Source organism: Herpailurus yagouaroundi, unplaced genomic scaffold, assembly GCF_014898765.1.
Source record: "Herpailurus yagouaroundi ecotype Mexico unplaced genomic scaffold, PumYag 140, whole genome shotgun sequence".
NCBI classification, from domain to species: domain Eukaryota; kingdom Metazoa; phylum Chordata; class Mammalia; order Carnivora; family Felidae; genus Herpailurus; species Herpailurus yagouaroundi.
Window position 1 is genome coordinate 20318589 of NW_024412395.1, and position 13747 is coordinate 20332335.

Sequence of the window (13747 nt, forward strand, 5' to 3'; positions counted from 1 at the left end):
AATAGGAGGCAGATTCCAGAGATACCTTAGAGGTGGGCAGGAGAGACTGGTGATTGACTGGATGTGGTGTGTGAGGAGAAGGAAGACTCAGAGATGCTTCTTGAGGCAATGGAGTGCTTGGTGACACCATTAACCTAGATGGGTTAGGTAGGTTATAAGACTGATTTGGGGTCATGTGGGAAAGTAATCTGTTTTTAGACTTGCTGAGTTTAGAGTGCCTGTGTCACATCAAGGCAGAGATACACCTTAGGCAGTTAGAAATGAATCTCAAGTTCCAAGGGAAGCTCAGAGCTGGAGGCTGAGGTTGAGCCAGTGTGGTGGGAGCTGTGGGAGTGAATGGACACTCCCAGTGAGACCGTGAAGCGCAAGACGCCTTGAGAGCCCAGGACAATTCACAGAGTAGTCATGTCTGTTCTGGCCATTTAGCAGGTGTTTGCTGGTAGAGGGGCACTGCAAAGAGAAAATTAGATAATCAAGCTTTAAATCACAAGAGAACATGTTGTTTTTTTGAGATTGTCTGCTAAATAAAGCAATCTGTGTGCAGCTGAAAAATTTCAGTTTTCTCTTACACAAGGCTCCCAACAGGATAGAAACAGGAACAACTGGTTCCGGGGACTATGATTTTGGTATTCTTAAGACCTCTGCTCCCACTCTCTCCCATGCCTCAAGCCCAGTGATCTGGGAATTAGCCACTGTTTTCAAAATTATGTTTGGAAGAATGTCTGTGTTAATGACATACTAGAAGTGTGATAAAGTTTATTGGGAAGGCATCAGTTCAATGGGGGTCTTTTTTTTTTTTTTTTGTATAAGAGACTAAAACCTTTCTTTTCCTTTTTATCTTTTTAAATACTTTTCTTCAACTACAGGTGGAATGCTAGGAAGGCCATCTCACATGTTTTCTTCTCTTCTATTTCTCGACAAGCTGTGTGACTTTGTACAAGACACTCAGCTATCGGGGGCTCAACTTCCCTTATCTTTTAAATACAGGAATTGGGCTACATTTTCTCCGAGGTATCTTTAAGCTCAAAAGTTTTGTGATTCCATGATTCAAGCCCTGCACATAAATGCCATTTAAATGTCATTGGGTAGATCACCAAAAGGCTAATAATTGTATAATCAGGGATAGATCAAATATCATTGAAATAAGGTTCCTTAAAGATTGAAAGAGTTTTATAGGAATGAAGTAAGAAGCATTTTTCCCCCATGTGGTCAAAATCTTCATTTTGGTATGAGCTCTAATTAAATTAAATCCTGAGGAATTTAGACTGGAAATATAGAAGACCTCCTTCTTCCCTGTCTGACTCTAAAGGTTACAAGATAATAAATAGAACATGGTTCTTTTTGGAAATGTACAGTTAGGAAAGGTGAGTAGCTATTGTCTTAGCTCAGGCTGATATAACAGAATACCATAGTATAAGTGGCTTCAATGATAGACATCTATTTCTCAGAGTTCTGGGGGCTGGAAGTTTGAGATCCGGGTGTCAGAATGGTCAGGTCCTGGTCAGGACCCTCTTTCTGGCTTGCAGGGCCTACCTGCTTGCTGTATCTTACATGGCAGAGAGAAAGAGAGAGAGAGGGGGAGCAAGCTCTTTTGTTTCTTCTTATAAAGGTATTAGTCCCATCATGGGGACCCCACCTTCATGACATGATCTAAACCTAATTACCTCCTAAGGGCTCCACCTCCAAATATTATCACATCAATAGTTAGGGCTTCAACATATGAAATTTGGGGGGGGACACAAACATTTCATTCATAATAACTATCTTGCTGAGGAAGTTGCAGCTCTAAGTAGGGTAGATCTACCTAGTGGGTCTGCTTTGACAAATAAGGACATGAAGGTCAGACTAGACTGGGTAGGATATTGTTCTCAAACACCTGAAGAAATATCATGTGATAGATAGACCAAATCATGGTTGGAATGGAAGGCAAATTGTCCTTGTGGGAGAAGCATGCTAAAAGGCATTGTGGTAATGGAGTTAAAAGGGATAAACAAGAAGCCAGATCAAGGAATTGGTGATGAGGAGGAGCAGAAGCAAGTCGAGGATCAAGATGTGAGGATATGTTCTGGGAAAGCAGTTCTGTATAAAGGTTGATACACAACGGGGACATTCCTTTCTATGTCCCCAGATACCTGTCTTGACAGTTTTGAGAAGCTAAGTAGAGCTAGACACTAGAAGATAAACTGCCTTTAGTCTCTTGGAATTCTCATTTTAGGGAGAGGACACTGTTAAGAAGGGAGGGGTGTCTTTCCTTTCTTGAGGGCTTTAGAAATTGGACTGAAGCTATATAATATTGTGGCGTCAAGATATGCCTGTGTATCATGGCACCTTCACTTTCTGTTTATTTCACTGGGCTTGGAAACATACCCTCAGATCCATCCTGTCTCCCATCCTGTCACTGTCCCCACTCTCCGCCCCCTATTCTAGGTGAGTCATCTCCTTCCAGAACAGTGACAGCCATCACCAAAATTGAGAACTCATTGTGACAAAAGGGCTGTTTTCACAGTTTTCTGGCAATGTAATATAAAAGTTCACCACATCAGGCACATCATCTTAATCACTTGGGTCAAGAGAACCTCTAGATGTGACAAGTAGCTGCCTCCTTAGTTAACTTCTTCCTTCTGATTGGCAAGGAGAACACTGCAAACCACCAATGCATAGATGATCACTTCACTATTTTATTTTAGATTTGTCTCCATCAGTTCAAATAAGGATTTAAGCCTGAGTCTTTTGTGTTAAAAGGATAAATGGAAAAGAAGCCAATGCTCACTCTTAGGATGAAAGTGAGACATAGAAATGGTGTCAGAGTTTTGAAGTGCGCTGATGAATGCATTTCTTTAGTGTATGTCTATTGAACACCTATTCCATATTCCTGGCACTATTCCTCTAGGAACTGAAGGGTACAAGAGTAAACAGGCAGGTGGGGAGTTTGGCTCTAAAAGAGCCTTTATTCCTGTGGAGAAACAAATATGGAAATAGAAAAATATCAAATAATGATGAATACTATGCAAAGAACAAAGTAGGCAAGCATGATTGAGAGTGAGTGGGGGCTACTTTAATTAGGTGTCCAGAAAAGCCTCCTTCAAGAAATGACATTAATGATGCGACCTGAATGGGAAGAGAAAGGCATCTCATGCAGGTCTGGGAGTGATCATCAAGGCACAACACAGAGTTGGCTCAAAGACCCAAAGGCAGCACTGAAATTGGCATGGTTTAGCGACAGAGTAGAGAGGTAGGGGATGACTTCTCAGGGAAAGATAGAAGCCAGACATTAGGAATTTCGAATTTATTCTAAGAGTATTGGGAAATTATCAGAAGGTTTTAATCAGGGAAAATTTTTTATCAATGTACTATTTAAGAAGATCACTCTGGCTCCTCTGTAGATAATGGATTGTAAGAGGACAAGATCATAAGAAAGCAGGTCAGTTAGTAAGCGGCTACTGTTACCTACTCTGAAAGACCATGATGGCTTAGATCACCATTTTGGTAGTGGAGATGTGGAGACATGGATACAAATAATTAGTTATTCCCTTGTGGATAAAGTGACAGAAGGAAGGAATGAAGAGTAATTTTTAGGGTTTGGGGTTGAGTAATTTAACAGATGGTGGTATATATCGAGGCAAAGAAGACTAGGACAGAAGCAGGTTTGGGGGAAAAACCAATTTTCAGTTTGAAGTACATTGGTAATGTCAAAAAAGATGTCAAGCAAGCACTTGGATATGAAGCTGGACTACCAAGGATGCCCAGTGTTGGTGTGGCAGAGAGAGTTATTGTTCACTGTATATGCACATATGTTTTGGTACGGGTCATGTGACTACTCTGGCCATGGATGATGTCACTTTGGGCTGAAGCACTGAAGAGAAATTTCAAGTTCTCTGTGATCTCTCTGCTGCCACAGTGACCACCAATGTTCCAGATGGGAGAGCCTTGAATGTGAAGCAGAATGTCTATTCCCTCTGCTAATCTGTGTTGGTCACACAAGATGAGAGAGAAATGAACCTTCTTGTGTTAAGGCATTGAGGTTTGGGGGCTCATATGTTACTGTAGCACAACTTAGCCTGTACTGACCAGTACCGGCACATAAATGTATTTATGCACTTTCAGTAAAAAGATACTACTTGACATCATGGGAATGGACATTTTCATGTAAGGAGAAAGTACAAATGGAGCGGAAAAGAGAGCCCAGTCTAAAACTCTAATGTGCTCTAACACACTGGGCTTGAACAAAAGAGGAGATCCAGAGTTGTATGGTGCCTAGGAAGTTAAGAAAAAAAGATGAAGTATAAAAATAGGAGTCCAAACCCATTTGAGCATGAGGACTGATTTCGCAGCATGCATAGACATTGCAATGGCAGTTGTGTTTTCCCTACATTGTTGGTTACAGGAGAGAGCCGGTGCGATGATTTCTTGGAATGAAGTCATGAGTAGAGCACAGCACACTGCAAGAGGCTACATTGGTACGCTATTTCAAGCCAGTAGGTCACAAGACCTGAGGAATTTTTGTCGTCGTTGTTGTTGGCTCTAAATTTGGGCAGATGTAGGGGCGCCTGGGTGGCGCAGTCGGTTAAGCGTCCGACTTCAGCCAGGTCACGATCTCGCGGTCCGTGAGTTCGAGCCCCGCGTCGGGCTCTGGGCTGATGGCTCGGAGCCTGGAGCCTATTTCCGATTCTGTGTCTCCCTCTCTCTCTGCCCCTCCCCCGTTCATACTCTGTCTCTCTCTGTCCCAAAAATAAATAAACGTTAAAAAAAAAAATTAAAAAAAAAATAAATTTGGGCAGATGCAGAGAGATCCAACCTGGAAAGCTTTTCCTGACTCGCCCCACACTAGGTAATACTAGATGATCCTTCTTGAGGTTTCCACCAGGTCCATAGGAGGTCTCCAAGGCTTTTTAGATTGCAGTTTAAGGGTATTGTTTTCTCAGTAATCATCTCTTCCAGGACTCTCCCTAGCACTTACAAAGGTGTCTGTCATAAAGCAGATTTTCAGTGTTTGTTCAATTTATGGACAGTCCTTCCTGGCACCAGGCAGTATCAACTCCCACAAACATGAGGTGGTAAGGGTGCTGGTGATAAGGTGGTGAGTGTTTCTTAACCAAGTGTTAACATCAATGACCAAAGGAAGCCTAACCTCCTTGTTCAGATTCTTCACCTACCTAGACCATCAATGAGTACTTACCAGATGCCTGCTGGGTACCAAAAATTATGCACTGAAGGAAAGATAGGAAGTGGCTATCTTACCCTCAAGGCAGTTAACAGTGCATTTGAGAGGATGAGGCTAATGGCTATGTAACCATCAGAGAATAGTAAGAGACAGTGTACAGTTAATTGAAAAACTGAATGGCACAGACAATGAGCATTCTAGGAGTTTGATAAGGGGAAGAAATAGATGGGTGTGAAATAAAATTAGATCTAGGAAAATCTCTTAGAGGAGGTGGGACTTTGAGGCGAAGTCAGATCTGCAAGACTGGGAGGGACACATAGAAGTGCTGAATCAAAGCTTCCAACTGTGAAGGAGCAAGTGAGGAGACCTCTGAAACTAGAGAAAGGGTGTTTATTGGGCCATGGCAAGAAATATGGTTGGAAAGATAGGGTGGGGCCAGATTCGGTAGGATTTCAAAAGTCAGTAAACTGGTAATCTATGCCATTTGTTTATTAATATATTCATTTGCTTGTGAAACAATTATTGAGTCCCTACCATATACTAGCCACTATTATAAGTATGGTGTGTGTGTGGAGGAAGGCATAGTCTCTGACCTCATGAGGTTTACATTGTTGATAGGAGGATAATAAAAGCATTGAAACAAGTATGTGGAAATATTTAAGATTGTGATAAATATTATGAAGCACAGAAAGGCAGATTAAGGAGATAGAGAGGGATGGAACATGACAAGGGAGGGTCAGGGAAGGCTTTTCTGAGGAGCTGATATTTATGAAGAGACCGACCAAGTGAGAGGATGAAGGGAATAGTAGATTCCTGGGAATCACAGTGATATGACAGAGAGTATTTCAGGAAGATAACATATCATATAAAGGTAGAAAGTCAATGAGGAAGCAGCAAGAAAAATGGCATAATTCTGAATCTATGAAGAACATGCTAGAGTTATGAAATTTTCTCTTATATAAAATTTGGTTTCGACATTGTATGTATTGGGGGTTTTTCTGTAACCCAGACAATTGGGAATTATGGCTAAATGACCAAGAAATGAGAAAAACCTCTTTCGTTTGTTCTTCCTGACGTTCCACACTCACAAACACGGTAGCTTGCGATCTGTTGACAGTATGGTCATTTTCCAGTGTTTTCTATCCTTCCTAATTACAGAGGGACCTGGTGCCCATTAGATAGACTGGTGTCCTTGAAAAACAGCAGAATAGAAGATATAGGCTCTCATGCCCATCTTGTCAAAGTTAGGCCTGTGAGTATTGCATGGCTTTGTGCCCAGTAGAAGAGGATTAGGGTTGCCAAATCTTTGGATAATAACAAGCTCCAATCTACATAACACCTGGTCTTTACAAACCAAGTCATTATGAATGTGATCCAAGTTGTCACTCCAGGGGTTTTATTATTTCCAAATTAGTCGGAGTTGTTTCTTATATATATTGAAGTTGCCTGCCCCTGTTCTCTTGTTTAATGTGGATCGAGTGACTGCCTCTCCTGATTCTGCTATGGCTTGGTGATGTTAGAGAACAGTGGGAAAGAAAGGACCATCATACCCTTGATTTATTGGTCAGTAAATATTGTTGGAGGATAACCAATAAAATGAAGAACTCAGATAATACTGAGTGGAGAGGGGGCATTCTATGACAGAGCTCAGAAGCAGAGCCTCAGAACTGGGCAAATTGACGGCAGGGGGCAAGGGGTGGGGGGTTCACTGCTACTCATCCTATCTACAATACAAGTATGTGACAAGAAAACAGACCCATGATCCAGTGACTGAGATGAAGAATTTAGGATTTTGGATCCTGGGGTAAAACCGCATGTCAGACTTGAGGAGATCTGGGAAGGCAGAAGTAGAAATGAAGAGATGAACAAAGCCTTCCCAATATCCATCCACCTGTACGGTTCTCTCCCTTTCTAGTAAGTCCCCATTATCTCTTGCCTGCATGACTGTTCCAGTCTTGCTGCTCTATTTGTTGTCTCTGAATGGCATGCTGGGGACCTTTCAAAAGTCTAGATTGATCATTTTGCTCACAGAGTTAAAACCACTCATTGGCTCACAAGAACCACACATTCTGGTCCTTGCCTGCCCTCCTGCCCTGCCTCATGTCATTCTGCCCCAGGCTCACTAATGTCCAACTTCTGTCGACCCTTATGGGTTCTTTGTGTGCCAAGCTCTTCAAGCCACAGGGTCTTTTGGTCGTATTCTCTGCCATTCCCCTTCTTGGCTAATGTCTACTTATATGAGATGCAGTGTATCTGACCACAAGAGACTGCCTGGTCAGATCCTAGCTTTTTCACTTCTCAGCTGTGTGACTTTGAAGAAGTTGCTTATGCTGTCTATGCTTCTCTTGTAAAATGGGGTTGATAATAGTGCCTGCCTCATGGGCTAGTTATGAGGTTTAAATGATGCATGTAAAGGACTTAGCCCAATGTCCAATAGGTAGAGAAAATTCACTAAATATTACCTCTGATTATCTTTTGGGTCTCAGCCTAAACATCATTTCCTTTGAGAGAACTCACCTGAGCCTTTTCCTTCTCTTCTATTCCCCTCTACTACATTTCTTTTTTCACAAAACTCTTTTCCCTCATTTTATATGCTTCTAATATAAAATAATATATGCTTGTGTGTCTGTATACTGTATTATGCCCCATTATATTATAAACTCCATGAGGGCAAGGACTCAGCCCCCTATATCACCAAAAAACAAATGTTATACAAGTTCTAGGAACACAACAGACAGCCAACAAATATCTTGCTAAATGAATGACTGAAGCTGATGGTTCAGGAGTAAGTTTGTGAATGCTGAGTGTCTGCTGGGAAAGCACTGGTGCCTCACAGGGACTGCACTGGGCCAGAAGCCAAAGGAGTTCCACTACACTACTTTTCAATACATTATCTTTACATTGTATTTTAAGATGTTGACACATCAAAATCAAATTACTGGACCAAGCTCAAAACTTACACTTGTATGCCAGGATGAAATGTTCTTTTTTGGCTGAAAAAATGTTCATATTTGCCATGGAATCTCATCCAACCTGGAATTGGCCTGAATGAATTGTGTAAATTATGACAACCATGGTGCTCCCCCTCCCCCGACTCCTGTTTTGCCTACCAAAGTGACTGAACATTTGACTCAATTCATTGCTTCAGTGGTGGGGCTAGTGTGGACCTGGGAAATGACTTCTGGAAGGCAAGCCCAAAATGTTGGCCCAGGCTTGCATTTCTTACTCCTATTTTACATTGGGCTTTTTTATCTACATGCTTTCTTTATCTCTTATTTGTGTAATGCCAATACCTGTCTATTTATTTACACAGCACTTTCCCATCTAGCTTGTTAGACTGTATGGAGAATATCATGTTCAGAAAGAACAATGACAAATACACATAACAACAAAAATGAAAATTTAAACTCCATCGGTATTTGGATAGTACAGGGTTACGTTCCTCTGTGGGTCTTTCTTGGGTCTCACTAGTTAGTGACTAGATCCCAAGAGACTTCCTCCTCCCACCTCCTCTCCCCTTCCATTGTTCTCTTGTTTTGTTCCCTACTCACTGGAAGCCTGGAGGTGATTGGGGCTTTTGGCATCTCTGTGTGTGGGGTTATGAGAATTTGTAATCTCCAGCTTATTTTCCACATTGAAACACTGATCTATTCCTTACATATAATAATGTCACGTATCTTTCATGGCCACCTCTTTCAAATCCTTTCTTATTTTGTAAAAGTCCCCCTTACCCCCATCAGCCTTTGCTGACAATGTCTCTTTCCCTGCCTGTGTTATCTTTTTAATGTCTATAACCTGATCTAGATTTTGAGGGCAGTGCTTTTATCAAGGACCAAAGCTGATTATCTTGGCAAGAAACTCATATTATTAGTAAAATATGTGTTTAGAACATAAACTGGGAGTCTGAGGTAGAAATGTCTGCCTTATCCTTTTAATGGATTTTTATGCAACTGAACAGTGTCAGAGAATGTTCAGGCACCTTATACTATTTGACTACACTGAAAAACCTGTTGTCAGCATAGCGCCTTAATGAAAAGTGGCTATTTTGTAGTTTAAGGAGTCAGTAAGCTAGCAAAATCTAGCAATACTTAAAGCTCATAGTTCTTTGTATGTTTAGAAATAACTTAGATTTCATCCTTATGAATTACATATTTTTGATTTTAAGAAGTCCAGTGTCTACCAACATAATTGCCTTGTAGCTATTATCTCTTGTATCCTCAATTCCAAAAACAGGGGACCAAATAAAAACAACAATGGCAGAGGAGGAAAGTGACATCTTAAGAATCAAAATATTCTTATGAGTACCCTAAGTGATCACTGACATAGAGCTGGGGGTAAGTGAGAATGGGCTAAAGTTAAATTAGAATGCAGGTTGTCATCAAATTGCCAGCCTAAAGAAAAATATACATATCACTACTTCTGAAGAGGGAGGGAGATACATAACTATAAAGATATCCATAAATGACATACTCAGAAGTCATCCTTGACGGCCTCTTTCCAGAAGGATTGCAAACATAGATCTTTCCACCATATGGCTGTGCCTGCACGGGATGTGGTCTGAAAACACTTTGTCGATTCTGGGAAGACTGAAATCCGGGAAGCCTGGATGTAACAGTTCAGGAAAACAGAAGTGTTTTTCTTTGGCTGTTGTTTCTGAAGTTACTTAAATAAGACTCATTGACTATTGGTCTGTATATATTGAGATTACAATAAAACATAATGGACCAGTTTCTCTTTCTCCAGGCTCACAGAATTGGGCATTATATTTCTTGGGAGTAACAAATCACAGTCTTGGATTTGGGAGAGTATTCTAGGATATGAACGGCAGCTGATTTATTTTTAAGACAGTGATGTCAGAAAGAAAAGCATAACCCAGAGTGTGACGGCAGTGCTCACTGAGAGAATAAGGATTGCTGTTTAAAATATTCAGTAAGGTGGGTTCCCTTTTCCACTTTCAGAATGGATCTGATCCATTCAGGCAAGATGCATCAGAACCCCTCCCCATTATATTTATAACATTCAACTTTCTCTTTTCTGTGGCACTTACATTCTTTAATTTTTTTTTCCTGTGACAGCCCTAGCTGCTCTATTTATCTCTTTAATCTAATTTGCGCTATGACACCAAGCTTTAATTTTCTCATGATTATTTTGCTTCTTTTTAAGCACCCATGGTGTGCCAAGCATTGGATAAAATCGAAAAGATACAATCCCTGCTGTCGCTGGGCTCGCTCATTTAAAGAGGCATGACAGGCAAAATATCCTGTAATTGGCAATAGGTAGTCCTCATACTTATCCCCCTTTCTCCCTTTTGAAGAAACTTCTTCATCTCTTTGAACAAGCCTAAGAAGTTCCGTAGATCAAAGGTGTCAAAAAACCAGGGGGGTGTGGAACAAGTGTCAGAGAGCAAGCAAATGGCTCTCAGAGTCTCTGCGCCTAGCCTGCCCACGTGCTCTCTGCACTCCTGCCTCACCTGGGCGGACTCTACTCTCTCACCTCCTCCGCTGCCTTGGGCACCCGCCACCCAGGAGCCAAAGGCTCTTTCCCTCCCTCCTTGGTACCCGCCTTCCCACCTTCCAAACTCCAGGAGTTAAAAACCCCTCTTAAAAAGAGGCTGGAGCTAGCGGTTTTCCCAGACTGGTCTGCATGAATTGACAGCCTCTGAGAGCCCGTCAACAAGGGGACAGCTAGGCAGGTGCGGACCCAGGTTTTGGCGTTCCTCCTGAGTCACCCCCAATTCTTTCCTCTCTCTTTTCTTCCCACTGGGATCTTTCTTTGTCTTTTTGCCTGTGACACTGAAGCCCTTTCTTGCCCAGGGACTGCGGAGGAACGCCCGTCCATCGTGGCCCGGGCGGCACGGCTCTACCTGTGTGTGGTTTGTGGGGTGTGTGTGTGTGTGTGTGTGTGTGTGTGTGTGTGTGAGAGAGAGAGAGAGAGAGAGAGAGAGAGGGAGAGAGAGAGAGAGAGAGAGAGAGAGAGAGAGTGTTCCCACGCAGCTGGGTGTTGGGTGGGGGCGGTTATAAATGATGAGTAAATCACCCCCACTCTCCTTTTCTCCCCTCCCCCCCCCCCATTACTTTGTGGATTCCCTAGGCGCAAAGCCCTTGCCCCAGTCCGTGGCGGTCAGCAGCTTGGGTATCCCAGGCTCAGGCCATTGGGGGAGTCCCCTTCACCCGGCTTGCTCCTGCACCCCGAAGCTTCAAAGTTGCGGGAAACAGTCGTGGGGAGTGCGGGAGCCGAGGTTGGCGCCCGCGGCTCTCACCCGGGGCAGTGGGCTGAGCCGAGGGTCGTGCGGGTGCCAGCTAGGCGAAGGAGGGGGGTTGAGGGGTTGGGGGTGGTGGTGGGAGAAGGAGGCGGGAGGGGGCGAATGGAGGGGAGGGGGGAGCGGCCGCTGGGGGAGGCGAGGCGAGGCGAGGCGAGGCACAAGGTGGCTCCCCGCGGCCTCGCACCCCGCGGCTCCCGGGGACGCACCAGACAGCCAATGGCTGCGCAGAGGTGTACAGCAGATGGCGTCCGACTGCGCCGTTCCTTCCTCCTCCTCCTCCTCCTCCTCCTCATCGTCCTCCTCCTCTTCCTTCAGTGCTGAGGTTGCCAGACGCTGGAATGGGTGGTCTCCCGACACACACCACCATCTTTCTTGCGCTCGGGAAGCTCGGGGCTCGGCGGCTCCCAGAGGCTGCGGCGGTGGCTCGGGCAAGGCGGGTGAGTGCGGCCGCCCTGCGCCCCGAGCGGGGAATGCCCAGCCCCTGGCCGGCGGCGCGGTAGAGAGGAGGCAGCAGCCAGGGTGGCGGGGTGGTGGTGGTGCTCGGGTGGTGGTGCTCCGTGGGCAGACTTTGCTCTTTGCTCTCCGGGCAGCTTCTCTCACCCTCTCTCCCTGCCAGACGCGGGAACTTGCAAGCGGAGATTCCCCGAAGCCTCTGGCTTGGGGCTGCGGGATGGGTGCAGGGTGCGGAGAGCCCGGGGCTGGGCGGGTGGAGATACCCCACACAGGGACTTGGGCACAGACCTAAGACAACGGGACGGAGCCATGGAATTGGGGTGGCAGGAGCCGTGTTCCCCGACTTCCAGCATGCTTTGGGGGGATGCTGATGAAGGGACCCAAAGGTTCCCCCATCCTGTCCGGGAGCCTCAGAGCCCAGGATTGGAGGGCGGGGAGTTCTGCGGGCTTTGCAAACAGGTTGACTGAGGGTTCCCTTTCGGTAGTGCAGACTGTGAAATCTGCGCGTGGGCGTTCAGTGCCCCTGGAGGATAGCTGAGCAAGTCGAGAAGTTTTGCAGTTTCCTCTGATTTATCAGTGGAGTGTCAGTAGGCTACAGCAACAGTTTACATTTTCATTGTCCCTGTTTGGGGCGAGGGGCGAGCTAGGGAGGATAGGACTACTGGGTCTACGGAGACATCTAGCAGTTTATCAAGAGACAACTGGGAACCGAGGGTGAGAGTGAGGGGCAAGGAGGAGGACGCACGTAATTTCTACAGCATCACTCCATATGTTCCTGTCACCTTCCTTTCTAGCACCCCCTGTATTATTAAAGTTATTTGAATATGCAAACGAACCTCCCCTTTTTCAAGTCTGCATAGTTTGAGTCTAGAAGTTGGAAAGCTTGGAGTGTATGTGTTTGGGGAAGGGAGGGAGCTTTAAGTTCTCTCAATCTCCTTTATTTAAATATAAGAGGAAGAAACACTTTATTTCAGGAGAAGGGTGTGTGACCTACTGGTACTTTTTCTTCAAAATATTCGGGACATCTCTTAAGAGCTGTTACAATTCTATTTGATTCAGTGTGGTCAAAGGGGAGTTTGACTTAAGATTCTAATACTTGGGCATGTTCTGTGGAAGAGGCCAGCATTATTTGGTGCTCTATTCATTGCCAGGGTGGTCTGCTGTAAGTGCATTTGTACTCTGGTAAATGACAACCTAGCTGGAGAAGCCTTCTTGGTGTTTTCCAGGGGTGAACCTGTGGGTGTCTATTATCATGGAAATGGTAGGGTGCATGTCAGCTAGGCTGTAGTGTGTGTGTGTGTGTGTGTGTGTGTGTGTGTGTGTGTGTAGTCATGTGCACGTGCATCTGGAGTTTCCTTTTGACAAGCAATCGTGGGATGTCAAGATGATACATTTATCTTCCAGGCAGTGTCAGGACAGTCTGGGTTTGTTGGGTAACTTGGAGGCAGTGATCTCCAGGGAAGCCTTTTTTTTGTGCTCTGGACGATACTACAGCCATTGCTGAAGACTTCCTGAAATCCACTTGGGATGTAACTAACCAAATCAAGCAATCCTATCTACTAGTGACTGAAGGGCTCATGTATTTGTGGGTTGAATGCTATATAAAGTCACTGTCTTGAGGCTTCACTTTGAAGCACTGCTGTTTTTAAACCTCAATGCCATTAATACCAGCAGTCTTCTTTTAAAACTTAATGTGGCCAGTTTTCTGCTTTCTGTGGGTAGATGAACCAACCTGGCAGCTTCCCTGGAATTGGCTTCTTAGGTTTGGGCTCTGTGTGCGTGTGTGTGTGTTTCCACCTAACTGCTGGGAGTTGAGGACTGGAAACTCTTCCTTGTGGAAATTAAAGTAAACAAGAATTATGCAGAGAACT

General features: G+C 44.4%; 1 protein-coding gene across 2 annotated transcripts in view; it reads left to right on the forward strand.

Annotated features, from left to right (window-relative positions):
• Positions 1-13747, forward strand: part of THSD7B (thrombospondin type 1 domain containing 7B) — a 1621840-nt gene that overhangs the window by 742454 nt on the left and 865639 nt on the right. Inside the window, exon 1 of one of the 2 annotated variants that reach the window (XM_040474955.1) lies at positions 11580-11860. The exons of the other annotated variant lie outside the window; for it this stretch is intronic. The gene's annotated coding sequence lies outside the window, so the exon portion shown is untranslated. Of the gene's footprint in view, positions 1-11579; positions 11861-13747 lie in introns of those variants that run through there. 2 annotated transcript variants of the gene reach the window in all.